Genomic DNA, 27,908 nt, shown 5'->3' on the forward strand with positions numbered 1-27,908 from the left:
TCAAAAGGAAGCTATAAGATTAACGGAGATAATATGAAATTTTAGCATGATCATTTTAAATTTGATTTCCCTACTTCTCACTTTCCCCAAGGGTTCTCTGAGAATATTTTTCAGTTTCTTTTATTTGGTGGTTTAGCCAGTTCTATGACTTTTATTCAGAGACCACTGCTGAGTTGTGGTAGTCATAAGGCATCCTTGACCTACTAGAAGCAAGACTGACCTCTGTCTTGACCTGCTAAGCCAGTTGATTCATTTACAGAAAACTGACAAGAAAACCATCAGAAACCTTAATTGATGGCCCAATAAAATGATTATGTATCATTCTTAACAAATTCATTCATCTGCTATTTTGAGTGACTTACTAGTTATTTGCAGTTCATGCAGGTATTGTTTGCACATAGGCGGTAATTCCATTTGTGTCATCACCAAGAATACAGGAGCAGGTCATTTATGGCAACCCCTCCGATTTCTGTAATATCAATATCTATAGATGGCAGATTCTCATTATTCCAGTGATTATGCTTTAAAAAGTCACCGTGAACACTGAATTAGTAAATACTGAACCATTGCTCCTAGGGGAAATATGAGGTTAGTTTCCTGTAACAATCTGGTCACAACATTTTCATCACCAATCAATGCATTATCTTGTTTTATGTGTGTTTCTGTTTAAATATATTTTATTTAAAATATTGGTGAATCATTAAGTTTTTTAAATTGAAGTATAGTTGATTTACAATATTGTGTTAGTTTCAGGTGTACAGCAAAGTGATTTACTTATACATATATATGTATAAATCTATATTTTTTTGATTCTATTCCATTATAGTTTATTACAAGATATTGAATATAGTTCCCTGTGTTATACAGTAAATCCTTGTTGTTTATCTATTTTGTATATAGTAGTGTACATCTGTTAATCCCCTACTTCCAACATATCCCTCCCCCCACTTCCCCTTTGGTAATCATAAGTTTGTTTTCTATGTCTGTGAGTCTGTTTCTGTTTTGTAAATAAGTTCATTTGTATTGTATTTTAGAGTCCATTTAGAAGCGATATCATGCAATATTTGTGTTTCTTTGAGATGATTCATTAACATTGAACTCAGGAGCAACAGTACGATAACTCATGCATGAACATACCTTATCTAACACATGTATTTTCTCTGCAAAGCACATCACAGCCTTCTTGTGCTTAGGAACCCTAGACAGCACATCAGCACAATGATTGGGGCCATCGTACATAGTGAAACCACCAACGAAAGGCACAAAAAATATGGCACTAAAAAGACCACAGAATGGACACTTGGTTACAGTCTTAGAGCTATAATAAGAAGTCAGTGTCATCTTGTTCCTCCTCAGCTAACAGCACGTATGCCTGGGGACTCAAAATTTTGCCCCACCGTGCGTGTCTTCAAAGGACTGTAAAAGCACTGTGAATATTGATTTGGGAGTTACAAATAAATTTTAGCAAGTAGGTAAATTTGCAAATAAGGAATCCACAAATAGTGATTATTGCTGTAATTTTTACATTGTATAACTCTTGAAAATCTACCTCTGGATTTATTTCATCTTCTCTCAAATTTTTTAATTAAATATGCCATTATACATTTTAAAATTGGTAATTAATTACAATCAAAATTTTCAAGATATATGGGATGACTCAGGGTCAACCATGCTATGAAAGTTTTGTGTTGGGATCCTCAGAAATTCTTGAAACTGATGTCAATATTATGATAATGACTTAATTTATTTCTGTCCCAGGTAAAGGAAAACCATCAGCCTTTCAGAGCTCAGTAGGTAGTCCCAGAAATAGATTTGGGAAGAGTGGTGAATATTTGGAAGAGTTTGCTGCAAAATTTTGGGAAGAAAGATGACCATAAATAGGTAAAATTGCTAGTGAAAAGTACTAACAAACCAAGAGTAAAGATTGAAGTGGTTTTAATCCACTTACCATGTGATCTTCTCTAACAGTACTTAATAAACCAGGTGTAAGAGAAGAAGTGCTGAATGTCTATGTTGATCCAAGGGAATAGGTTACAATAAATATAGTACAGAAAAGGGTACAAAACAGTGGAATATGTGACAATAGAAGAGTTGCAGCATGATGTTTGTACTAGTTAGGGACAAAAGTGAGTTGGGTTGAGAAAACTTAAGGCTTCAGTAAAATCAGAGATCTACTTAGAATATGAATTGAAAGAGATGAAGATAAATGAAGCATGCTCAGTGATTATATGTTAGAGTTTAAATTCACAGAGGTATAATAGTTTGGGCTGCTGAAAAAGCCCAGGGCTTTTCATCCTCAAAGATATGAGGATGAGAGGGTTAAATTGATTGATTCCTGGTAAAGAAGTGTACAGTGTGGAGAATTGGATCATTTACATTTATTCTGATGATTGAAGTTCTTGGAGTAGAGAATCATGTGAGTTAGATGACAATATCCATTGTGAAGAAGGAATGGGAACTCTTCAGAAGAAGTGACAAGATACTGAGGTCTGATGTCATGAACCTCAGGAGAGAAGTGTTTATATGTGAGGGAAGTAGAATAACCATCTGAAATTGGATATAAGGAACTGGGAGGATGCCAAGGTCATCTCAGACTCCTGTGTTCTTAGTAGTGTAGGAGGATGAAAGAATCCTCTGTTCCCTTTAGGAGAGCTGCGGGGAGATTAGTATGCTGAGGCAGGGAGCCAAAGTTAAATTATGTCAACTATGTTCAGATAAAATCATGGGCAGAGGGTTAGGATTTAAGGTGCAGGTTTATAAAGAAAGATGGATTCTAAAGAACAGGGTAAAAAAAAATGGTAGAGAGTGTGGGAGTGGCAGTGTGAGGAAGAAATAGAGGGCAGGGAGGAGAAGGCTGGGCAAGAAGGAAAAGGAGAGATAAGTTGGGTGTGTATTTTCGGTTGTGTGTAAGTATAACTGGAATTAAAGGGCTTGATGGATTTAACAATTATCCTGATTCTTTGCCGAAGCTGGTGTAAAACTCAGGTAGTATTAGAGACCAGAGGAGTTTAGCAATCTGTATCCTGGTTCACCAGTCTAACATCTCTAATCTTCCCCATCCACCTGGTTGCAGTGGGACAAATTGCTGAGCATACATGCTCAATGAGAAAAAATCTGTGCATGTACGTTCAATGAGACAGAAATAACCCACTGATCCAACCTCTTCCCTGGAGATTTTTGTGCAGGTGATAAAGACTGCCAGTGTACAGCTGATGGATAAAGCTGTAAGATGCCATATTCTGGAGCTGGTAGTAGCCATGTGTCCTGTCATGAACACCAGAGGAGGAGAAATTTTACTTTATTTTAAAAGAGAATCAACAATTTTGTGTCTGGAGGAGAGTGATTCCTCTTAAGGTTAAAAGAGGATATATAAGAGGATAAATATCAAAAATCTTAAGAACGTGTGGTTATGTGTTTATTTTATATGCTGAATTTTAATATTAAAAAATCAATTAATTCCTTGCTGTAAAAGAAAAGGAAATGACAAATTTTACTACTGATTTTATTGTATGCTTGTATGTGTGTGCATATATACTATATGTAAATATATATATACTATATATGAGTACATGTATGTGTGTATACATATATAAGCATATGTATATTGTATATATATACATGTATATACCTCATATATACAGCCTCACGTTACTGTTTTATCTTATCTATAAACTGTTATTTTAAATTTATGGTTCTGTTATGCTTTCTTCTGTTTCTGGAATTATGTTTTCTTCTAGACTGTATTCTTTAGTCTTTTTTAATATTATCTTTCTCTTTTCCTCCTCTTCTCTTCTTATACCTTTTATATATAGAGATAATATCTTTTATTTGGCTTAGTAAAATCCAATTGATTTCTCCTTGACTTTTCCCACTTTTTATCAGAAACATTTTTTTCTTTCTTCTTTTCTAATCTGTAACTTGAAATCTGTTCAAGTTTCTTGCTTGTCTATAATCTGAGGGCATGAGAAGGGATGGCATAGAAAATGGTGAACTAAGGCTATGTGCAGACTTCTACTTTGAGAATATGGACTCATACCATTGGAGGAATGCTCTAAAAGTAGAATGTTCTAAAAGGGTGTTAACAAAATATAGAAGTGTATCCTATTTCTAAGGACAGTACCCCTGAATCTAGACCATTTCCAGCTTGGAGCCCTAGAAATGGCAGGCTCCAGCACTTTGTCCTGCATCTACTACTGAAGCACTGAGATATCAAGATACTGACATCCTTAGTGATTGGTAGGATATTCTATTTTTAAGTGATTTTCCATTTATCTCTCCAGTACACTTCTCTTCTAATTGATTGTGTGTGTGTGTTGAGGAGGGGAATATATTAGTGAAGACTGTGAGGACTTTTCCTACTTATCTCTTTTCCCCAGTACAACATCTGGAGAGTGAGACAGAGTTAGGATCCCATTTGACCAGTAAGAGTTTTCTTTTTCTTTCCTTATCCACCATTTTAGGGAAAATAACCACACTTCAGTGATAGAAGTTTTGCTAAACTCCAATCTTATGTGTTCATATCTGTCAGATTTGGTGACGCATCTTCTGTGATCTGATTTTATTCTGCCCCCCTTTACTTACCTGGGACACTCAACACTTATTTTAAATACAGAAGAAAATTGAGGTCAGAGTGTTACCTAGTTCACCCAAGTTTAATCAGCAAATAAAAGGGTGTTTTTAATTTATAGGAACTGTAGAACATTTCAGTGAATATATGTCAGTGAAAACTTTTAGTGAAATACATTTAAGAAAAACATAACAAGGGTTATTTAGAAAAATATATAAATTTACCAGTAAATATCAACTGGAAACTTCCTGGTTGTTATTTTTCTATGCATCTGATTTTTTAAGAAAGAGACTGAATTGAATATGAATCTAGACATTAAATGTCACAATACTAAATTTATGTCAAGTGAAATGTAAAAGCTTTAAACCTAATTCCTATTTTTATACCATCACTAAACCAAATATACCCCAAAACTATAAACTTTACCTGGTTGACCAACGATACAAAATAATTACTAGTACTTTACTCAGTAATTTCTTAAGCTACAGCAATGTAACCAACCAAACAAAAATGTTAAAGCAAATAAGACTACAACTTCTAGAGTTATCAATTGTCTAACTAAACCTCTGAAATATATATGTATGTATGTATGTATTTGGTAGAATGAACTAAATTTTTCATTATTTTATTCTCAAATATGAAATGGAGGCTCACAAAATCTAACCACAAGACCAGAGTCTGCAGTGCTTTGTTTGTCAAATGATTCAGGGTGATTCCCTCTACAGAAAAGAGCCCTAGACCCTTAGGACAGGTGTCTGGAGAAATTTTCAACAGCTGATTTAAGAAATAAAGTCAAACTGCTTCTGGTAGATGTTAGATGTTTTCCTTTAAACTATACTGATATGGAAACATTCTAAAGGTCATCTTTAGTGGAAAAATCCCTTTACCCTTAGGAGCTGTAGTCATGTTTAAGGTCTTAGAATCTCTCTTTTTCTTTTACTTCCTTTTTTTTTTTTTTGTCTCTCTCTCTCTCTTTACCTTAGGTTTTTTGTGCTTTTTAAAAAAAATTTGTTTAGACCATCAGACCAGTGCTACTCTGCTTCCCATTTAGCTTCCAAACTGAGCCTTTTATTCTTAACCAGTAGGTTGGCTGCTTCCCAATTTCTTTTTGTTTTTGGAAAAAAAATATCTTTTTTCTTTCACTGCCTTGGCTCAGCTGGTCTACTGTCTGCCAGCCTTTAGAAATGACCTCCTCCATTATTATTTTATGTGTATTGGATTGGCAACTATTGTAACTACAACTGTTGCCTACATTGCGTTCCTCTATTTCACTGACAAGAACTCCTTGCAGCATCCACAGCTGAAATATCCACCCACAGCTCACAGTATCTGTTTACTGAGTTGTATGTTTTTCATGGGGGGGAAAAACCCATTCTGATCACAATACTTTTCTATATTTCTTACATGACTGTTAATTTGTTAGATGAAACACTAACATTTTTTTCAAACCATTTGCACAAATTCTAAGTCACATTGCACATCTATCTCTATCCATCAGGGCCTAAACATGTAGGTGAATACAAATGGGAGAAGTGTACAATACAAGGACAGGGTGATCCTACTTAGAAAGTGCTGGAACAGAATCCAGACAATTAACAAAGTGGCTATACCCTGTGAAGTAACAATAGCTGTGACCAGGGCTGATGTGGTTTGCACACTGGTCTGTCCAGTCCCATTTGTGCATAGACTCAGCTATTGGGTCACCAATGTCCAGTATGAATAATGGTCGTCTGTCTACTGTCATGGTTCCCTACCCCATACATGTAAACATACTGCAGTCCTTAGTGGTCTGGATGGAGGACAACACATCCACTAAAACTCAACTCATCCACCAAAACTCAACTCAACCATAACTTCCTCAGTAAGGCCTTCTCCAGTCCTCAGGTATAGATAGGTGATCCTGCCCCAAGTTCCACAAAAGCTGAGATGTATGGCTGCTATGACACCTATAGCATACTATTGTCATTATATTTCCACTGGTCAGTCTCACCCACAAGACTGCAGTTGGAGATGGATGGAGAAGGGAGCTATCAGAATCTCTTGTTGAGTTTTCAAACCATAATCATCTGTGTAACTGCAGCAAGAACTTTTTCTTTGGTCTTTCTGAATTTTGCCTGCCAAGACCCCTTATCCAAGCCTATACACATATTTTTCTTTTAACTGAGTTTTCCATGTATATTGATTTAATAGTTTACTTTCACTGTCATAGTAACTAAACTACAGAATTGAGGCGCTGGGTTATAGGCTCTAGTGACAAAAACAGTCTCTAATTTTTTCAGATATATGAATCTTTTCTCCTCAGCAAGAATTTGAGTACATGCCTGATATTGTGCAAGCAAGCATACAGTATGAGCCACCACCCTTTACCTACACCCTTAAGATCTGAAATCTAGAAAAAACAAAGTTGTGAGGTGTTTGTAATTATTACTTTAAAAAAAAAATTCTCATTTGGCAGCACAACCTAACTTCACCAGAACTCATTTGCTGGCAAAACTGAACCAAAACTGATAGGTGACTAATTACAGTCTTCCTTCTATGGTATTTGAAAAAAATCAAATACTATATGAATAAACAATAATATGTTTAATTATGGGATTCTGTCCCAGTTCCCACTGAGATGTTTTATATCATAAAGTATATTTTCTATGTTACCTTGATAAAATCTGAAAGAGTCTAAATTTCCATATACTTTTTGCCGCAACTGTTTTGTTTAAGGAATTATGGACCTGCAGATGTTAAATCAATTTTTTGTTAAATTGATTACTTATTTCTATGTTCACCTCAAAACTCAAAATTGCTTCATGAACTAAATGACGCTGTCTACACTATGCAAACACCAGTCTGAACCCCATTCCCTCATCCTTCTCCCTTCCTCATTTATTTCCTGATTTGATGGATTAGTTTGATACCATGTAACATGGAAAAGTGTCTGCTTTCACGCCTTTCTGTGGCTTTCATTTATATTTAGACTTGCGCGAGATATCTTTTTATGTACAAATTGACTGGTTGTAATTCAATTTCTCTGGGAATCTGAAATAGAAATGGGGTGATTTTCATAAGCAGCTCATAGATCCTTCACAGCGGCACTGGTAAATTGGCCTAATATTGATAGTTTTATGCAAATTAGCACAACCTGTCACAAATTTTTGAAAAGAAAATCTTCTAAGAATACACAGTGTTTAATCTCCCTTTTAGAGACTTTCATCAGACAAGATATCTTCTAAAAACAATTATCTAAATTATATGTGGATAGCTCAATAATTTAATGTCTACATACTTGTTTCAGTGCATCTTTTTTAGTGCTTTGAAAATTCTAAATAACAAGAGTAAATAGGTGAAACAATTATTTCTGCAACCAATATATTTAAAATTGACTTTCACACTTAAAAACTTTGCATAGAATTAGTGACAAATAACATGCACATTTACTGTTATGCATTAGATGGGAAATGATGTTTAAATGATACACACTTGAAAATGTTAGCTTGTTTATAAGTAGGTATTGAAATGAATACAAGGAAAAAGCAACTTTAATAGACAAGTAGTCAAATTTCTTTTCATGATTTTTGGTGTCATTTTTATTGTTTAATTTAGGGGGAGTTTCTTTTAAGGTATTTTATTTTGGAGTACTAAGTTATCTACAAAAGAAATATATTGTTGCTAATTTTAAAATACTTTTAAAAGATAGAATGATCCATGAAGTGCAAACATGTAACATATAAAAATATAAGTTTGATGGCTTGTTTAAAATGATGAATTAGTTTTACCTCTTGACCTTTAGTAGAAAGTTAGCAGGTGAACTCATAATATAAATTTATTTTTTTATTTATTCATCAAAAGTACTTACATATACCAGACCTTTTCTAGAAATGCAGGATATAGAATGAGTCAGACAAGGTCTTTGTTATTCAAAATTAAAATCGAGCATAGTGAGATTCACATAAATTATTAAATAAAATAAAGGGTTCTAGGTAGGAAATGGTAAAGAGGTTGAATAGGAAGAAGCAGTGGACTTGAGGGGTAAAAATGTAGATAGTACCAAATGTAAAATAGATAGCTAGTGGAAACAGCTGCAGAGCACAGGGAGATCAGCTTGGTGCTTTGTGACCACCTAGAGTGGTGGGATAGGGACGATGGGAGTGAGACGCAAGAAGGAGGAGATATGGGGATATATGTATATGTATAGCTGATTCATTTTGTTATAAAGCAGAAACTAACACACCACTGTAAAGCGATTATACTCCAATAAAGATGTTTAAAAAAAAAGGAAAAAAGATAAAGGAAAAAAAAAAAGTAGATAGTACAAGAAAAGCTTTAAAGAGGCAGGTTACTGAAATGCTTGATGAAAGATATATCTGTAGAATGAGGGGTATGTATGTACTTGTTGGGTTGGTTGCTGGGGTAGGGCAGGGGGTGGGTATTTAATACAAAAGTGAGTGTGAATACTTACACTAAGGGCCATAAAACATTGAATGTAAATTGCTTTGTTATGTTGGGGAATAAAATGAGTAGGACTGAGAAGTGTTTTATGCAGTTGACAAGAGTAGGGATGTAGCTAATGGGAGTCAGGCCATGGAAGCATTTACGACCTTGATAAGTAGTTTGAGCTTTGCCGTATGGAAACATGGGGACATTTAAGAGATGTTAGTCCAAGGAAAATTGGAATCAGAAAAACATTACAGAAAAATCTATGCATATGTATAGTATATGATAAAATTGAGTCCTTTAAGACTAGAATCAAAGAACTTGGCCAAAAGATTCCATGTGAGACATAAAGACAGTCCACGAAAAGGCAGTAGTAGTAGGCTGGAAGGAATGGAATTTAAAAGTAAATAGAATAAAAAGGGACACATGATTTTGGTCTCAGGCAGATCTATGCTTGAGTACTGGCTGTATTTGCTACTTACAGTATAATGTTTGAAAAATGATTTAACCTGTCTTCTCTTGAACCTCCATTTGTAAAATGAGAATAAACATAGTACATATTCATAAGGTTATTGTGATGATTAAATGAAATAATGCTTGACATATATACACTACCAAATGTAAAATAGCTAGTGGGAAGCAGCCGTATAGCACAGGGAGATCAGCTCGGTGCTTTGTGACCACCTAGAGGGGTGGGATAGGAAGGGTGGGAGGGAGACACAAGAGGGAGGGGATGTGGGGATATATGTATACATATAGCTGATTCACTTTATTATACAGCAGAAACTAACACAACATTGTAAAGCAATTATAATCCAAAAAAAGAAAAAAATGAAATAATGCTTGTAAAATAATAGGACAAACCTGATACATTATGAGCCTCAGTAAATGTTAACATTTTTTGTTATTAGGAATACTTCAACTGAACAAAAGTGCAAAGCAGAAGCAAACATGGCAAATAAGTAGATATTTGAAAAAATGTTTCTACTGCGTAAGTGTTCAAGCATATGCAAAGTAAATTGACACCAAGGGATAATTTACACCTAGCCAATTAACCAACATTAAAAGAATAGTAATACTCAGTGTGGGCAGGTGGGTGAGACCAGCACCACTCAAACTTCAGGGGAACGGTGTGGTTGTTCTGGAGAAAACATAAATCAAAAGCCTGAAAAAATGCATATCCTTTGACCCAGCAATTCCACACCTGGGATTTTATACTGTAGAATAGATAAATATAAAAATATAAATAAATAAGGATATCATTTGTGGCATTGTTTATGGTAACAAAATACTGGGAGCAACACAAAATTCAACAAGGAAGTGTTTAAATAATTTATGTTGTAATTTATAGAGTGAAATGGTGTTCAGCCTTTAAAACGATGAAATAAATGAATATTGATTGCTGTGTAACTATCAACGTGACGTTTAGTTTTTTAAAAAGCAGGTATGGCGTAAGCTAATTTTTGATTGAACTCATAAATGTACAATCACATATGGTATATTGGATAGATCTCACTAAATTTATAGACTTACAAAAAGTTGTTAGAATAAGAGAATGAGGGTTACATATAGGGAAATGTGAAGGGAAAATTGATTAATGAAATTCCCTCTGGAAACTAGAGCCCTTTTCATGGTATTAGTGTTATGAAAAGGAAACACTTTTCTTACAAATTGAAATAAAGGAGGTGAGGATATATCATGTGATCCAATAATTTCCTGACTCCAGAGAAAACAACTTGAGGGTTTTTTTTTGTTTTCATGGGTTGTTTTTGTTGTTGGCTTTCATTTGTTTGTTTGTTTTTTGTTTTGCTCTCCAGCCTAAACTACTTCTCTACTCTTTGCCTCTCCAAGACTCTTGCTTTCTCTCTCTTTTTTCTTCCTGCCACATATACTCTGAAGGCCATAGATGTTATATATATATATATATATATATATATATATATATATATATATATATTTATATTATTTATAATATATAAATATATATATTTTAATTACATGTTTGAACCAAGAAGTGAGGGATGGCTTGCTTTATAAACTCAGCTGTTTGTTGTTGTTGTTGTTGTTATTAAATTGTCAATAAGATCATTAACTAAGAGCAGGGGGGCGGCAGTGTGGACGTGTTTTAAGAGCATAGCAAAGAGATGTGAAGCACACTGCAGAGGACATCGATCTAATACACAGCATCTCTTTGTGGGTCTTCTCCTTTGCTGGTCCCCAGTAATACCACTCAATTCATTTAGCTAGAGTAAGCCTGACTCCTTTTAGTTTATTTCATGGGTGTTTTATAAGAGTTATGGGGAAAGGTAATATTTTTCTCCTGTAGGTGTATGAGTTTAAAAAGATATTTAATCCTGGAGCTGTTGGTACCATTTTTTTCTGTCGTGGAACAAGACATTGCCTGAAAAATGAAGTCAACACAGAGGATGGAAGAGAGAGAAAAGAGAGATACTCCTATGATATCTTTGAGTACCTGTATCCCACAATGTTTGAAGAGAATTCTGTCTCTAGACCAGTGGATCTCAAAGTGTGGTCCCCACCCCTGAGTATTTGTTAAAAAATCAAATCATACATTCCCATTTTAGACCTACTAAATCAGAAACTCTGAAATGAGACCCAGCAATTCTATTTTAACAAGCCCTATAGGGAATTCTCATGAATGTTAAAGGTTCAGAGACACTGCCCAAACTTTTCAAATACATGAGCCATTAAATGCCTTATTTCTGTCCTTTTCAATTGAAAACCCCTACTAACACAGCTACTGGGATAAATAGAGTAGGTTGGGTTATGATAGCTCAGTAGTATTATAGACCCAAAGAGAAATGAAATTATTTTTTAGTAGCACCAAACTTTATGGTTATGTGATGTCATGGGGCAAATCTCAGCTGTCCAGATGTATGAATAGAGATAGTAAATGGTGAGAGTTTTCAGGGAAGCTGTCTAAGAAAAGCAAGATCAAGGAGTGGGACCTTAGATGAAAGTTCAAGAAGGAAATTAAGCCAGAAATGAAGTGATCAGTGGTGATATAAATGTGAGACCAAGGGTCTAGATATCAGAATGATATCAACGAATATATGCAGAAAGGAAGACAATGAGAAAAAAAGAGGGCGGGAGGCTATGGTTAGACATTTTCATACCTAAATTCAAGTTAGATCAGTTATAAGGGGTAACAGTGTCTGGGATGGGGTCTAGGAACAGATGGCAAGGGTTGTTGGTGTTGAGAAGATCACACAGTTCCAGATTCCTGGGTCAAACATGTGGACATCCACAGAAGTTTAGCCAAGTGCCAAATTCCATGATGAACAATGAAATAGGATATTGGTAAATAAGGGCAATAAGGTGTTTTGAGGGTGTCATAGCTGGATGAAATTAACCTCAGAAATGGAAGCAGTTTTGTAAGTGGGAAGTTTTGGTCAAGTCGTAACACAGTCAGGTATGAGAACTGTAACATGGTCCATAGGATATGGCACATGGAATTCAGCATTATAAACCTCTACCAAGGAGAACTGAGAGAAGTAACGCTCAGTGGTGGGGAAGATTTCATGAAGGCACAGAGTTAGAGGCAGCATCTTGAGATGCTCACTAAGAAGTGATGCATCCATTGTCTGCAGAGAGTGTTGTGATGTTCAAAGATGACAGAGAAGAAGCAGAAAGAAACAGAATTTAGCTTCCATTGTCTCTATTAAGAAGAATATTCAGAATGGAAGCAAAGTGAAGAGGAAATAGAAGATGAACATCATTTTATGCTCTGTTATTGTACATTAACATTTACCTGAGTCAATCCAAGATTACAGTTGATCTATTTCTATAAATAATTTGTAGAAACTTCTCATAGGAGGTTCACATTTTGAGTGTGAATAATGGGGCACATTTACTTGCCATTAGAAAAATTAATCTTGGTGTTGAGTGTGTAGTAAATGCAGCCTGCATTTCTATCAAGTCTTCCTCTGTGGCATGCAGGGGCAGGCTGGCCTTGTACCTGGGATTGCCTTCACTGTGTACTGATAAATTGACTGTAAGTAGGGCACTAGGTTTCTAAATAGTGATAGACATCAGTATCTCACTACTAGTGTTGAGGATCTTGGTCCATGTTGTGAATGAAAATACGCATTCAAGCACGGTATACATATCAGAAATCTATAAGTTTGTCAATGTGTCAAACCATTCTCTGGGTTAATAGCTAACAGTCATTTCTCTAGTCCTTTCCCCCCAAAGAAAATATTCTTTAAAATATCCTGTGTCAATGACACCACCACCTCAGCAAAATGAAGTATTTTATTTTCGCGCATGGTTCAGACCTTCCAAGATTTCACATTCTTGAGAAAATGATAAAAATAAAAGTTGATGACAACACAAAACACAAAAACATGGCTTTCAATTTTTTTCTTCATAATGTTCTATGTTTAGTGATGTTTTAGTTTTGTTTTGGTTTATTTGTTTTGGACAGTAATGAATAGTTCCATTATTAGGCTTCAGTTCTACAGACCCAGGCTGAGAGGATAAATGAAATAATAAAGTGCATTCTACGCTGAAAGTTGTATTAAGACTGATTCATTTCTGCTACATATTCATGGACGTCTATTTGTCATTCAACTACAGTGTTCTTTTCTTTTTCCCATTCAGTCAAGCACCACATATGTAAATCTAGTCCCACCACATTAAAAAGCACATATATTAAGAATGTTAAACATTCTCTGTACATCAAAAAATGCTTCCAGGTGGTTCCCAGCAAAGCATGTCTCTCTCCAGCTAATGAGTCTTAATGTATGATTTTCCTGTACCTTGTCTTTCTTTACACATCAATCTGTTCATGGCATCTGCCATGCAAACAGTAACAGGGAAATCACTGGGGCTGTCAAGGAAATGACATCTTTCTCCTTTACCAGAGTCTGAAAATGATACCCAGATTTTTCTGAAATTCTCCAGGCAAACTATGCCTTTCTTTTAAAACCAATACCATCTGCCCAGGCAGACATTTGTGAGCCAATTGTCACATAAAAGATTTTAGCCGATTTCTGATGTTCAAGCTTGTTATATTAGGTTATCAAGCTTTCACTTAACTAGATGACTTGTACATTTCAAATTGAAGATGGGTATTGTAGAATATAAAGGTATGGGTTAATTTTAGCCAAACTACAGAGTGGTAACAGAGGCAGCCTTGATTTATATTTTAAAATAAAGTCACTCAATATTTGTTTCAATTTAACATATGTACATATATGCATATATGCATGATTTCTGAATTTTTAAGATTTTTTTTCTTTCAGAATGAACGTTGAAAGCATATAAAAATATATTATCAATGGGTACAAATGAGTAGTGGACATTTTCATGTTTCTTGATTAAATTTTTATTCAGATTAAAATTTAACCAATATCATATGATTAAGTACAATCTCAAACACTCAGCTGCAGCCAAATTATCCCCTTTTAATCATTTCTAATTCCATAGCTAATTGTATTCAGCAGATAATTCATTCACAAGAGTATACTTTTATACCTGGTTCAGCTAGTTAATTCATTTAATCTAACTATTTTCCCTAATTCATTAAGTTACTCAAATATTTATCATCTTAAAGAAAAAATATAAACATACATATGTGTTGCATATGCATATATGTACATATGTACCCTATAAATGATGTTGTAATTTTTTTCACTTAAAATCATTGATATCCTCCTGTGTAAATAAATATATATGTATAGCACAAATTTTAATGTTGCTCAGGATTTCAAGGTATGCACGTATTACATATGCCCTGTTTGAAAGACTGTTACGAAGTTGCAGTGTTTTGTTGTTGTTAAAAGCATATTGATGAACATTTTTATTGGTATATTTTTATAAACTTGCACATTTCTGCTCATTTTTATAACTCCCCAAGGGTTATAACTGATCATTAGGAAGGTAGGAATATTTTAATGATTTTGATATATATTATTATATTGTTCTAAAAAATTATAAAACGAAGCCTCCTTCAGCATTGCACGAACGTTTCCATTTCGCTATAAACTTGTCAACATTAAATCTTTTAATTAGTTACTTCCTGATAATTGAAAAATGTTCTCACTACTTTAATTGTTTCTTGATAACTACCAAGGTTTAATGTTTTCCCATAAGTTTCTAGAACATTCTAACTATTCTTCTGTGATTTATGTCCTTTCCCATTATTCCATTAGAGCGTTGCTCTTTTCCTCATTCATTTGCAGTAACCATGCACTCTTTAAAGATATAAATTCTTTATGTGTTATATAAATTATATGGATTGTCCAGATTTCCACTTGCATTTTAGTAAGGCTTATGGTCATTTTTAATTGCAATGTTTGTCAATCATTTATATCGAATTATTCTTTACGGACTCTGTAACTCTTTATGGTTTGTTATCACTCAGAAAATCTCTCCCAGCTCCATTATCATACAAGTATTCGAATCTATATTTTTCTAGCAATTTTATAGTTTTATTTTGTATGCCTGATTTTTAATAAATATAATTTAGTAATGACTCTTCCAATGACTTATCTGAAATATCATCTTTATCATATGCTATAGTTTTATAAATTGGTCAATATAAATCTCTGAGTTATGTTTGTGGGGCTATTTGTCTACTCCTATTCTAGCAACATATTCTTTTATTTCATACATTTAAATCTTTTTTAGGGAAAATTATATTTTCCCAATATTATCCCAACTCTATTACTCTTTGTTTTCAAGAATTCTATAATTATTTTCACATGTTTGTTATTTCAGGTCAATTTTAAAATGATTTGGTTAAGTTGTTACAAAAATTAAAAAAAAAAGTTTTCATTAGTTTTTTACCTGAATGTCACAGAAACTTTTAACCAGCTCTTATTATCCATTCTCCTTTTCTTTCTTTTGCACTTGAAACCCAAAATGTTAGCTGGATATAGGTTGCCTACCCTTACAACTTACCATGGCTATGTAATTAAACTAGTGGCTGGGTGCATGAGTGCAAGTGACAAGTACAGCCTCTGAGTCATTTCCTTAAAAACTGTTGCCCTACAATATTCAACTTTGAATTGATCTGTGAGAGAAAAAACAAACTTCTTTTTTATTTAAGACTGAGTACAACAGGATACATTTTATAGCACTTTATCCCAAAACCTAACAAATAGAATTGTCTTCTGGGATGTTGGAATACTGACAAAAACCTAGAATATGAAGGATTGCCTTAGCAATAGTTTAATAACTAGAAAGAACACAGGTATCATTATAGTCCTGCAATCTAGTCACCAACTTTAAAGCACTCGGCAGAACACTTGCTGTGATAACCTGGATGTCAGACCTATGAGAACTGGTTGAAAAAAATGTAGAATGTTTGCAATGGCTATTCTTTGTTGCTTTTAGCAATAGGGAGTGAAAGAGACATTTAGCCAAAAACTGGCCAGTTTGCAAGCAAAGATAGAAAAAAAACAAGCTTTGGTTAAGGGAGGTTCTGACAGCCAGTGGCCTGAAATTTAAACTGGATGAATGTCCAGAAGTTTGAGGCCTTAATGAATTTGAAGTTCCAACTGCTTCTGTATGGAAGCAGCAGGAAGTAAATTTATTGCCCAAAAGCAGACTGGAAGCAAAAATCAGATTAAGGGTGTTGCTGTCCCACATGAACTCATGGTTACAAATCCCTCAAGGGAACTCCCATTATAGGACAGAGAGAGATGACTGATTAAGTTCAGAAGCCATCCAATATAAGAAGAAATTCTGCAAGTTTAGGAACTGTAAACAGAGGAGATCTATGTGGATGGTTATTTCACATAAAACTGACTGGAAGCAAGTAGACCAGAGACTACTAAATTTTGGAGGAAAGTGAATTGCCAAATAAATTACAAACCTGAGCACAGATGCCTATGATTGTTCTGGCTCCAAAGCAACCCTGAGGTCATCAAACCTCCATATCTGCAACACCCACTGAAACAGTGGTTACAGGGCATAACAGGTGAGGGAGAACTTGCAAAGGATCACATAGGGGATGAGAAGGACTGTGAAAAAGGAAGTCCCTTCTATAAAGAAGGATCAGGGTTGACAAGAGAAGATATACCAAGGAAATTGCTCCCTCTGGGGCAAGGAGTCTTCTTTCAAGCAGGGTTTGATATCTGTAACAGACAACTGAATGTTTCCAAACCTCCTTTTTTCCAAATAATAATTTGTGCACTTAAGCGTTCTTCTTCCTAATCTTCTGTGAATATTGGTGTTTTTATCTTTGACATCATTAGTTCTCCAACCCTTGGAATTAATACAAATAACAGATTTGTATTAATTAAATTTGAGCTAGATGCAGGAAGTGGGTGAGAACTTGAGAGCATGCATGTGTATGTGTGTGTATGTGTGTGTAGTGTCTGTGGGACAGAAGAGACCAGACAGGGACTAAAAAGCATTTCTCAGCTTCTACTCTCCTATTTTTCCTTTTAATAAGCATAACAATTTTTAAATTTGGCTTCAAATTTTTGACACTCTTCCACTGAAAAGTGGGTTCTATGTCTTCTTCTCTTGAATCTGGTGGCCTTTGTCTGTGTTCATCAGTAGAGTACAGTAAAGATGACACGATTTCTTAAGCCCTCTTAAGGCAATTAATTTTCTCCCTCCTTCATTGGGAGAATTCTCCCTAAGGACCACTGACTTGGCATGTAAGCAGCCCAACTGCCCAGAAGCTGCCATACTGGGAGAAAGCCCCAGCTAATACATCAAGACCTCATGGAAAAGTTCTGGGTTAACAAGAGAGGAAAATGTTCAACCAGCCACCAGCAGCTCCAGCAGCCCACAGCTCTACTCTACTCTTACTCTTGATACCTTCACATTATAACTGCAGGAGAGATGTTGAGCCAAAACTGCCCAGTTGAACTCTTCCAAAGTTCCTGAGCCACCAAAAGTTTGAGAAATAATAATATGATTGTTGTTGTTTTGAGTCACTAAGTTTTAAGTTGATTTGTTACTAGGCATGTAGAGATTCCACCCTGTTTTGGAATAGCTACAGACTTCACTTCCTACTCTCCATGGCAGCCAGACATGGCAACATGACTAGACTGTTGCCAACGAGATGTGTGCAAACTCTCCTTAAAGATTACTTGCCCTAGCATCTCTATTTCCTCCTTCTAGCCTAGTGGGAAATAGGAAAAAACTAGAGTAAATTTGGAAGCTAAGGATACTAAGGATGACAGACCAATCCTGACAGCCCCAGGCCTTTCACTTCTCGACTGTAAGATTAAGAAGAAATAAATTCCTTTCCTACTCAAGTCACTATATTTTGATGTTTGTTAAAGCACTTTAGTTTATATTAAAATAAATGCAGTGATATGCAATAAAGGTGGACATCTTTTCAATATTGAAAAGTCATTAATAAATATTTTCTCAGAAATGCGTATATCAACCTCCATTTATTCAGTTTATCTTTTCTTTCTCCAGGGAAGTTTTATACTTTGTTTGTTTTTTATAGAGTTATTATGCATATTTTGATACACTTACCTAGGCTGTTTTATATTTTTGGTGTTATTATGAGGAAGATCTTTTTACATTTTTCATCATATTTTCTAACTAGTTATTGGTATGCTATAAGAACACAAAGATTTTCAGATACTGATATTTAATCAATCAGCTCTATTATTCAATCCCAAATGTTCAATTGTTTCTCTTTGCTTTAATCAGCATGATGAGACATTGCTCACTCTTGCTCTCTGGCTCACCTTGTTACTGAAATGCATGATTGTATCAGATAAACCTTTTTTATTGTGGTAAAAAATACGTAATATGTAATCTACCCCCTTAATAAATGTTTAAGTATAAGGTGCAGTATTGTTAGTTATATGCACATCGTTATACAGAAGATCTCTAGACTTTTCATCTTGCATAGCTGAAACTCTATACCCTTTGAACAACAGGCACCATCCTACTTTTTGCTTCCATGAGTTTGACTATTTTAGCTATCTCATATAAGTGGAATCATGCAGTATTTTGTCCTTCTGTGACTGGCTTATTTCACTTAGCATAATGAATTTACATTCACTTCATATTGCAGCATGTGTCAGAACCTCATTCCATTTTGAGGCTGAATAATATTTCATCATATATACTACATTTTATTTTTATTCATCCCCTGATGAACATTTAGATTATTTCTACCTCTTAATTATTGTGAATAGTGCTGCAATAAACATGGATATGCAAAGACCTCCTTAAGATACTGTTTTCAATTATTTTGGATAAATACCCAGAAGTGAAATTGCTGGATCATAGGTAGTTTTATTTTTAATTGTTTCAAGGAAGCTCCATTCTGTATTCCTGACTTCAAAATATATCACAAAGCTATAGTGACCAAAATAGTATGGTACCAGCATAAAGACAGGTAAATAGACCAATGTAAGAAAATAGAGAACCCAGAAATAAACTCATGCATATACAGTCAAATGATCTTTGATGAGGGTGTTAAGACTATAGATGGGGAAAGGATAGTTTCTGTAAAAAATAATTTTGGGAAAACTGGATATCCACACCCAAAAGAATAAAATTACCGCTTTATCTTACATCATACACAAAAATTGACTCAATGGATTGAAGACTTAAACATAAGACTTAAAACTATAACACTTCTAGAAGAAACCTGTGATTGTTAATTTTATGTACCAACTTGACTAGCTAAGGGATATTCAGATAATTGGTAAAACATTATTTCTGGGTATGTCTTTGAGGGTGTGCCTGGAATAGATTAACATTTGAATCAGTAGACTGAGGAAAGAAGATCACCCTCACCAATGCAAGTGGGCATCACTCAATCTGTTGAGGGTCTGAATAGAACAAAAAAGCAGAGGAAGAGTAAATTTGCTCTCTCTACTTAAGCTGAGACATCCATCTTTTCCTACCTCTGGACATTGGCACTCCTGGTTGTCAGGTTTTCGAAGTCAGACTGGTTTCCCTGGTTCTGCAGTTTGCAGATGGCAGATTTTGTGACTTCCCAAAGTTTATAATCCATGAGCCAATTCCTATAATAGATCTCCTGTTATATCTATTTATCTATCCATCCATTCATCTTATTTGTTCTGTTTCTAATACAAAAATATAGGGGAAAAACTTCATAACATTGATTTTGGCAATGATTTGTTTATTATGACACCAAAAGCACAGGCAACAAGAGCAAAGATAGACAAGTAGGACAACATCAAGCTAAGATGTTTCTTTACAGCAAAGAAAAGAGTCAACAAGTATAAAGGTAACCTATGGGATGGGAGAAAATACTTGCAAATCATATATCTGATAGGATGTTAATTTCCAAAATATATAAGGAACTGCTATAACTCAATAGCAGAAAATCAACTAACTTGACTAAAAATTGGACAAAGGACTTAAACAGACATTGCTCCAGATAAGTTATACAAAAGGTCAACAGGCATATGAAGAAATGCTCAACATCACTAATCATCAGGGAAATGCAAATCACATCACACTTGTTAGGAAGGCCATTATCAAAAAACAAAAAATAACAAGTGTTATATTAAAACATGTGAAGAAATTGGAAGCCTGTGCACTGTTGGTGGGAATAGAAAACGGCATACCTGCTATGAATAAACCTTTCCTTGATTGTGATGTTGACATTGTGTCTCAGGTGGGGACATTTCTATGATGGTGGAGAGAGTAAATGGCCTGTGAAATAGAGCATTATCTTTTATCAAGTTTGGTTTAAAGATAACTAAACCAAATTGGCTTAAGAAAAGAAGGGTTTCAGAGATGTTTTCATGACCCATGGTCTGAATTAAGGTTGGAACCCAAGATTTGGTTAAGGATAAAATATTACGCAGTGATTATTCCTTCTCTGTATCACAGTGGGGATTTTGTGAAGAGAGGCTACAGATGATAATCACACCCAAATATCAACTATCCTTTCCATGGTTCACTTAGGATTTCCATACATGCTTAGATCTGATTGACTAATATTTCACTCTGTTATTTTTGTGTCTTCATTCATGTGATATTTGTCCCTAGCAATTCCTGGCATTTCTAATCTCATGTTTGTTAGCTTTTGTTGAAAGTTAGGGCAATTTGGCAAAGGCAATTTTTTTAAATGTCAGTATATTCTGAGTCACAAAAAAAGTTTGATTCTGAAAGGTTTGAATGAATATATATATGGGATTTTCTGCACCAAGTACAATTCTGAAAAATTTTGACATGCTTCTTAATGTCTTTAGGTAAAGAGGATACTTTAGGTTTTATGTATCCTAAATCATTCGTCATATATGTTTTCCTCAAAAAGCCACCCATTTCTTTGATTTTTTCTGCAAAATTAAAAAAAATGCTTTTATTCAGAGAAAAAAAACAACAGAAATGACAAATCCTTTAGAAAATGACATATTAAAAGTGGGTATGGCCAAATCTATAGAAAAATTTTTTAACTTTTATATATATATGTGTGTGTGTGTGTGTGTGTGTGTGTAAATTTTAACAATTATATGCATAATACTGTTGTTTTTAGGAAAATTTGGGTCTTACTTATTTTCTACACGCCACCGTCTCTGAGTTTCTCAATATCTGTATCCTTTTGTTGTCAATAGGATCAAATTTGTTGTCACCTCAATTTGTTTCCATAAGATGTTTTAAAACATATTATAAGTGAGCTAGTCTTTTGTGCTGCCTTGTATAATATCCCTGCCTAGTGAATGGTCAAATACTTGGTCTCATAGTTTAAAAAAAAAATCATTGATCCTGAGACTATTAAGATGAGAGAGTACAGAGTGGCCACACATTCTTATGTATATACATTTTTATGTATGTTTAAAGTCATCTGAGTACTGCTTTTTATTCTCCTCTCAAATTTGAATTCTTCATGTTCCTCTGGATATCATCCATGCTTATGGCTATAAATCATTAATCTTGCCCTTATAAGTTCTCTACCTCTTGAACCATTGCTAAGAGACAATGTTACGCAGAGGACTATTGAGGTAGTCCTCGGTATTACTCTCTCACAACTTCAAACTATAAGAGATTATATTTCTTACAAAATTAAATGAATGTGTTTCAGGAATACAAGAAATACCAGTGTCATAATTATAAGGAAAAAAAATACCTAAATAAAATTAGACAACTTCTCCCTGTTGTTTTTTTTTTTCTTCAAGCAATTCTAATACAATAAAAATTCACAGTCTTGTCAATTCCTTTAGAGGTTGCTTTTTTTTCAGTAAAACATTGATTAACTAGTATGAGACATTTAATTAACATTCATTTTTCTGCAACCTGCTTCTAAAAGTTAGCACCATATTATCCAAAAACAAACTGAAATTGAGGATTAAGTAGGGGAAGAAAACCTTCTGGAGTATATTCCACGGTAAATATAGACTCATCCTAACAGTTTTCTATCAATGAAATCTAGGCTACCTTGCTTTGCTCATTTGAGAGCACAACAATTTGAATCAAAAGCCTTCTGTAGCAAAGGAAAGCAGCCCTGAATAAATGCACCATTTGCTCTTATTGATTTATTTTTTTACTTTAAACAGTATTGAAGAGAAGTTTACTTTAGTCTCCTAGATTTGTTTTCATGGGGATGTTTGCTTTACATATGCAAAAGCATCTCCCTATAGCATTAATATGGCATATTCATCTTCAAAGACACTATGCTTTTTTATGCACTGTAACAGCCAAGTCTGAAAAGTCTGAAATGAAAGCTTTCAAGTTTGTTGACTCTGAAACTATTTTGATTTTTTTTCCACGCTGCCATAAATGTCCTTTTTCTGATTCGACATTGGGAACAAAAAAAGCAAATTTTGTCAGCATAAGTCACCTAAGGAACAACATCAGTGGTTGTCTTGCTCAAGAGTTTTCTAGCACCCTAGATATTCAGAATAACTGAACTTTCTGGACCCCTACCAAGTTCTCTATCTCTGACTGCCTCTGTGCTGTAAATTTATCCTGAAAACTATGATTTTCTCCTCAATTGCTGCAGCTTCCTAGATAAAATGAGAACTCTTCCACATATTTTCCTGTCAACTTCAACCTGGAGGTAGGATTTAGGAAGTTTGCAATGATTTCCTCACTGTCTTCAGAGCACCCTTCCTCAAACTCAGCATTAAAAAAGAGCACACAGGGCTTCCCTGGTGGCACAATGGTTAAGAATCTGCCTGCCAACACAGGGGACCCGGGTTCGAGCCCTGGTCTGGGAAGATCCCACATGCCGTGGAGCAACTAAGCCCGTGCACCAAAACTACTAAGCCTGCGCTCTAGAGCCTGCGTGCCACAACTACTGAGCCCGTGCAGCAAAGAAGACCCAATGCAGCCAAAAATTAATTAATTAATTAAATTAAAAAAAAAAAAAGAGCACACAGAAATGCTGGTAATAAGACTTTGCTGTAACAGGTTCAGAAAGGTTGTCTTTAGGCACTTTCATTTTTAAAAGCCCTGATAAGTTGGCTCGGCAAGGAATCGCAGTAGTTTCCCCTTAAGTAGCCTTCTAGCGTGCTGTCTAGCAATGTGGCAGTTATGTTCTCCCAGACTCATTAGTTTATACTCTCACTCATCTGCAGATTTAAGTTTGAGTTTCTCAGGATGAAAAATAGCTTCTACACTCTACTTGAGAAAAGCCAACATCTCTTTGAACTGCTACTTCAAAGGGTCTTGGCAAATGGGTATCACCATCTACCCTCAACCCGTGCTCAATGTAGATGCTCAAAAACAAATCCAGTTCGATCAAATACTCACTTACTGATTAAAATGAAGTTTGCTTTGGTTAGAGTGTTGAGAACTTTATAAAGAAAGGTAAAAGCAGAGCAGAGAAAGGAAAAGAGGAGTAGGTGATCAACCTCTCCAGTTCCTGGACATGGTACTTCCAGGGCTAAAATGGGGAAAGTCCTAGGCAAACCAAATGAACTGTTTACCCTAAGTCTGTTTGTTATTTTATATTATGTTATTTTTAAATTTAATTTAATTCAATTTTGTTTTATTTTATTTTACTTTATTTGATTTTGTTTTATTTTCTTTTATTCCAGCTTTATTGATGTATGATTAACAAAAATTGTATGTATTTAAAGTACACAACGTGATGTTTTGATATACTTCTACATTGTGAAATGATTACTACAATCAAGCTAATTAACATATCCATCACCTCACTTAGTTACCATTTTTTGGTATTGTATACTTGAAATTGGTTACCCTAATTCTTAAGTGCCCTCAAAATTAACTCTACCACTACTATTTAGAGATCACTTTTAGGGAAAATTGGCATTTGCCCTTTCAGCAAATAAACTACCTAGACAGGAATAATATAATATTTCCATCTACCAAGTCCGCTGATTAACAAGCATTGTTACAACCTTTTGTTTTTAATTTAAATGTTCTCAAAAAGAATTTTTCAAACGAAATTGTTGCTAAGCAGGTAAAAGACATTCTAGTCTACACTGGTTTAAATTCTAAGTCTGTTCCACATGCCAATGCATACTCATACTTCAGAATCCAGACTGTCTAAGAAAGTATTAGTCATCCTGTCTTCTCTATGAGATCCCAACTCCATGGTTCAAAAGATATAGATTTTTTTGAATGTCACTTCAAGAGGAAAAAAAACTAGATATTTTATAGGCTATCAGTTTTGACAGTGAAAGTAAAGACTTAACCCTCCCTCTTGCTATTGCCTCAAGGTATAGTTGTAGAAAATAAACAGAAATCGTTTCCAAGGTAAAGCTTAGATAATAAAAAACAAAACAACATCTGTGTCAAAGGAAACTCTAAGAAAGTTAAGTCTGCATAGTTTGACCTGAAAACCACCACAGCTTGTTTGAATTACACGGCCACCTGTCACAACTGTGCTCCAGATTCTTCTAAAACAGTAGGAGTTTGTCACATAAATGGAATGTGCAGGATTTAAATTATTGGAGACCAGGAGGCCACCCCAATGAATGTGAAAGTTTTCAAAACAGAAATGACAGGACTCAGTGTCTCCTAAAGCCATGTAATACTCCCTGTTGACAGCTGCCCAGAATTCCTATAGAGAGACTGAGGATTAAAATAACACTATCATCACTGGATTTCTAACAAAGTTAACTTGTACCAATTAATAAGATTAAATTCTTGAATACCCACCTTGCGGATACATAAAACATTTGCCAATGATACATACAGATTACTGAGTCAGTTTTTAGTGTGGGCATAGTAGGCAATCAACTGGATGGTACCATTGGAGGCATTGCCTGAGATATTTCTCTTAAATACATTAATTGTCTTATCATAACCCCCAGGGGTGACTGAAATTCCACAACATGTGAACCCATCCCTTGAGGGCTGCCTCCTCCTATGTTCCTCTTTCAAAATACCTTAGAAAGATGACAATCAAATTCATTGACACTCAGAGTCAATTGGTTTAAGAAAGTGCTTACTTTTTTGCTCTCCATCCTCTTTACTGTCTTCTCAAATACCTCCCAGTTCTGGGGATGATAATACTAATACCTAAGGAGTAGGGCGTGAGCCAGAAGAAGGAATTATATAATCAGTAACTCCATCTGAGGAATCTTTTACATGCTCCATCCCTAACATGACTGCTCTCCAAACATGCACTCCAAGCCCCTCATCCAGTCTCAGCAGCGGCTCCCTCTCAAACAGGGCACCTCTCACTCTACAGTGTGCTGTACATTGAACTTCTCAACTTGTCTTAAATAACACCTAGTTCACATTTTATCTTGGACCAGGTTTTCACTTCCTGAAATACCCTTTTTTCATTTCTTTTACCCCCAAATCCAATTCTTTTCTTTTTTTTTTAAATGGAAAGTTTATTTTTTTTATATTTTACTTTTTTATTTCTTAATTTTTATTTTATATTGGAGTATATTTGATTTACAATGCTGTGTTAGTTTCAGGTGTACTGCAAAGGGGTTCAGTTACACATATACATATATACATTCTTTTTCAGATTCTTTTCCCAAATAGGTTATTACAGCATATTGAGTACAGTTCTCTGTTCTATACAGTGAGTCCTTGTTGATTATCTATTTTACATATAGTACTGTGTCTATGTTAATCCCAAACTCCTAATTTATCCCTCTCCGCTTCCTTTCCCCTTTGGTAACCATAAGTTTGTTTTTGGTGTCTGTGAGTGTGTTTCTGTTTGGGTAAATAAGTTCATTTGTATCATCTTTTTAGAGTCCAAATATAAGTGATATCATATATTTGTCTTTCTCTGTCTGACTTGCTTCACTTAGTCTGATAATCTCTAGGTCCATCCATGCTGGTTCAAATGGCATTATTTCATCCTTTTTCACATCTTCTTTACCAATTCCTCTGTAAATAGACATTTAGTTTGCTTCCATGTCTTGACTATTGTAAATAGTGCTGCAATGAACATTGGTGTGCATGTATCTTTTCGAATTATGGTTTTCTTTAAAGACCAAGCTCATTATCCCCTGTGGTTACTTCTTTTCCAGTGTTTTCTTAGCTCTTTCATGATATTTATTGATTTTTTCTGATTACTAAATGTAATAAATGATCGACCCAGAATATTAAGAAAAACTAATAAAATACATTTAACTTTATTATGTACATACTCTGTATATACACACATAATCTGAAGTCTTCTGTAAATTTACCACACAAGAAAAATCACTGTTTACTTTTAGTTTATACCTCCCCAACATATATATGATTTTTTTCTTTTATGCTCTTTGGCACACAATGTTCAGGCTGATTGCAGACCTATTGCCAATGCTCATCTAATTCATCTGTGCTTTGAGATGCTTTGTGACACACCAAAGTTAGAGCTAGAAGGAGCCTTGGGAATCAGAATCTAACTACTTATTTTACAGATGAGTGAAGTGAGGACTAGAGATATTTATTGCCTCACCCTAGATCATTCAGTTTGTAAGGAGCAGAGTCAGAACTTGATTCAGATAAGGTCAGCACATTCAGTTACACAGATTGTGCAATATGCAGGGGAGTGTATATATTTACCAAACTTTGCACCAAGGCTCAGTCCTGCATCTTCTGGAGCAAGGCTCACAAAAGCAGGATCCACTTATAATGCCCTTGCAGGGCTTCTAATGCCAAGTGTAGCAGGAGGTGGTGAGGAAGATGGGAATAAGAGAGAGTGTTTCTAATTCAACTGACATCACTGTGGAGGCAAGCAGTGGGACTGAATCCAGGTTTATTATTTCCCAAACTGATGCTTTTTTCAGGACTTTTTGTTTCCCACTGCATCTTTCTTCCTAATATGACATATTTAAAAAAATCATTCCCAGTTAGATATTACTCTGTAATTTGATATATACAGGGTAATATCATATTATATACAAAGTCATATATATAGTATTGAATATATATATATATATATATATATATATATAAAATATCTATAGATAAGAAATGCCCCCAAATCCCATGATTATTAATTTGTATAGTTTGAAAAGAAGGTGTAAGCAATAAGCAATGGTTTGGATTGATTATTGGAGTGTATTGGATACACTTGAAAAGACAGTATGTCAATAATGATTTATTAAAATTATTGGCTATGATAATGATCTTCATCTCATCTCCCTAATATCCAGCAAATTGCCTTACACTCTGCAAATATTTGTTTAAATTAACTCCTATACCACATAATAGGAAATGCCAGTGTTTGCGATAACATAAAAGCAACAATATAATTCATTCTACCTTGTATTAAAAATAATTTTGATCAGCCAAATTCGAATATGAGTAAGGGAAACATTTATATAAATTAGAGAAAACAATAGCGTGAGGGTCAAAAGCAAAGATCTTGCTATTTCCAATCTTTATTCAAGTCTGGACTCTGCTATTGATATTTACTAATTGTGTGATTCTCAGAAAATTCATCTGTAAAATGGAAATGATAGTACTACCTCTTAGGGATCTTCTAAAAGGTAAAAAGAAAAATAATGCATCTGGTGACATACAGCAAACACTCAATAATTGTTAGCTATATTATTGAGGT

General features: G+C 34.7%; 1 long non-coding RNA gene across 1 annotated transcript; it reads right to left on the bottom strand.

Moving 5' to 3' along the window:
- Window positions 1–5,495: 5,495 nt before the first annotated feature.
- On the bottom strand, window positions 5,496–27,278 carry LOC309647956. The gene is made up of 2 exons (XR_014256414.1): window positions 21,380–27,278; window positions 5,496–15,081 (listed from the first exon to the last, which is right to left on the bottom strand). It is a non-coding gene; the product is annotated as an uncharacterized lncRNA (long non-coding RNA).
- Window positions 27,279–27,908: the final 630 nt, after the last annotated feature.

The sequence above is a fragment of the Balaenoptera physalus genome (assembly GCF_965194825.1).
Source record: "Balaenoptera physalus genome assembly, chromosome: 18".
Classification (NCBI taxonomy): domain Eukaryota; kingdom Metazoa; phylum Chordata; class Mammalia; order Artiodactyla; family Balaenopteridae; genus Balaenoptera; species Balaenoptera physalus.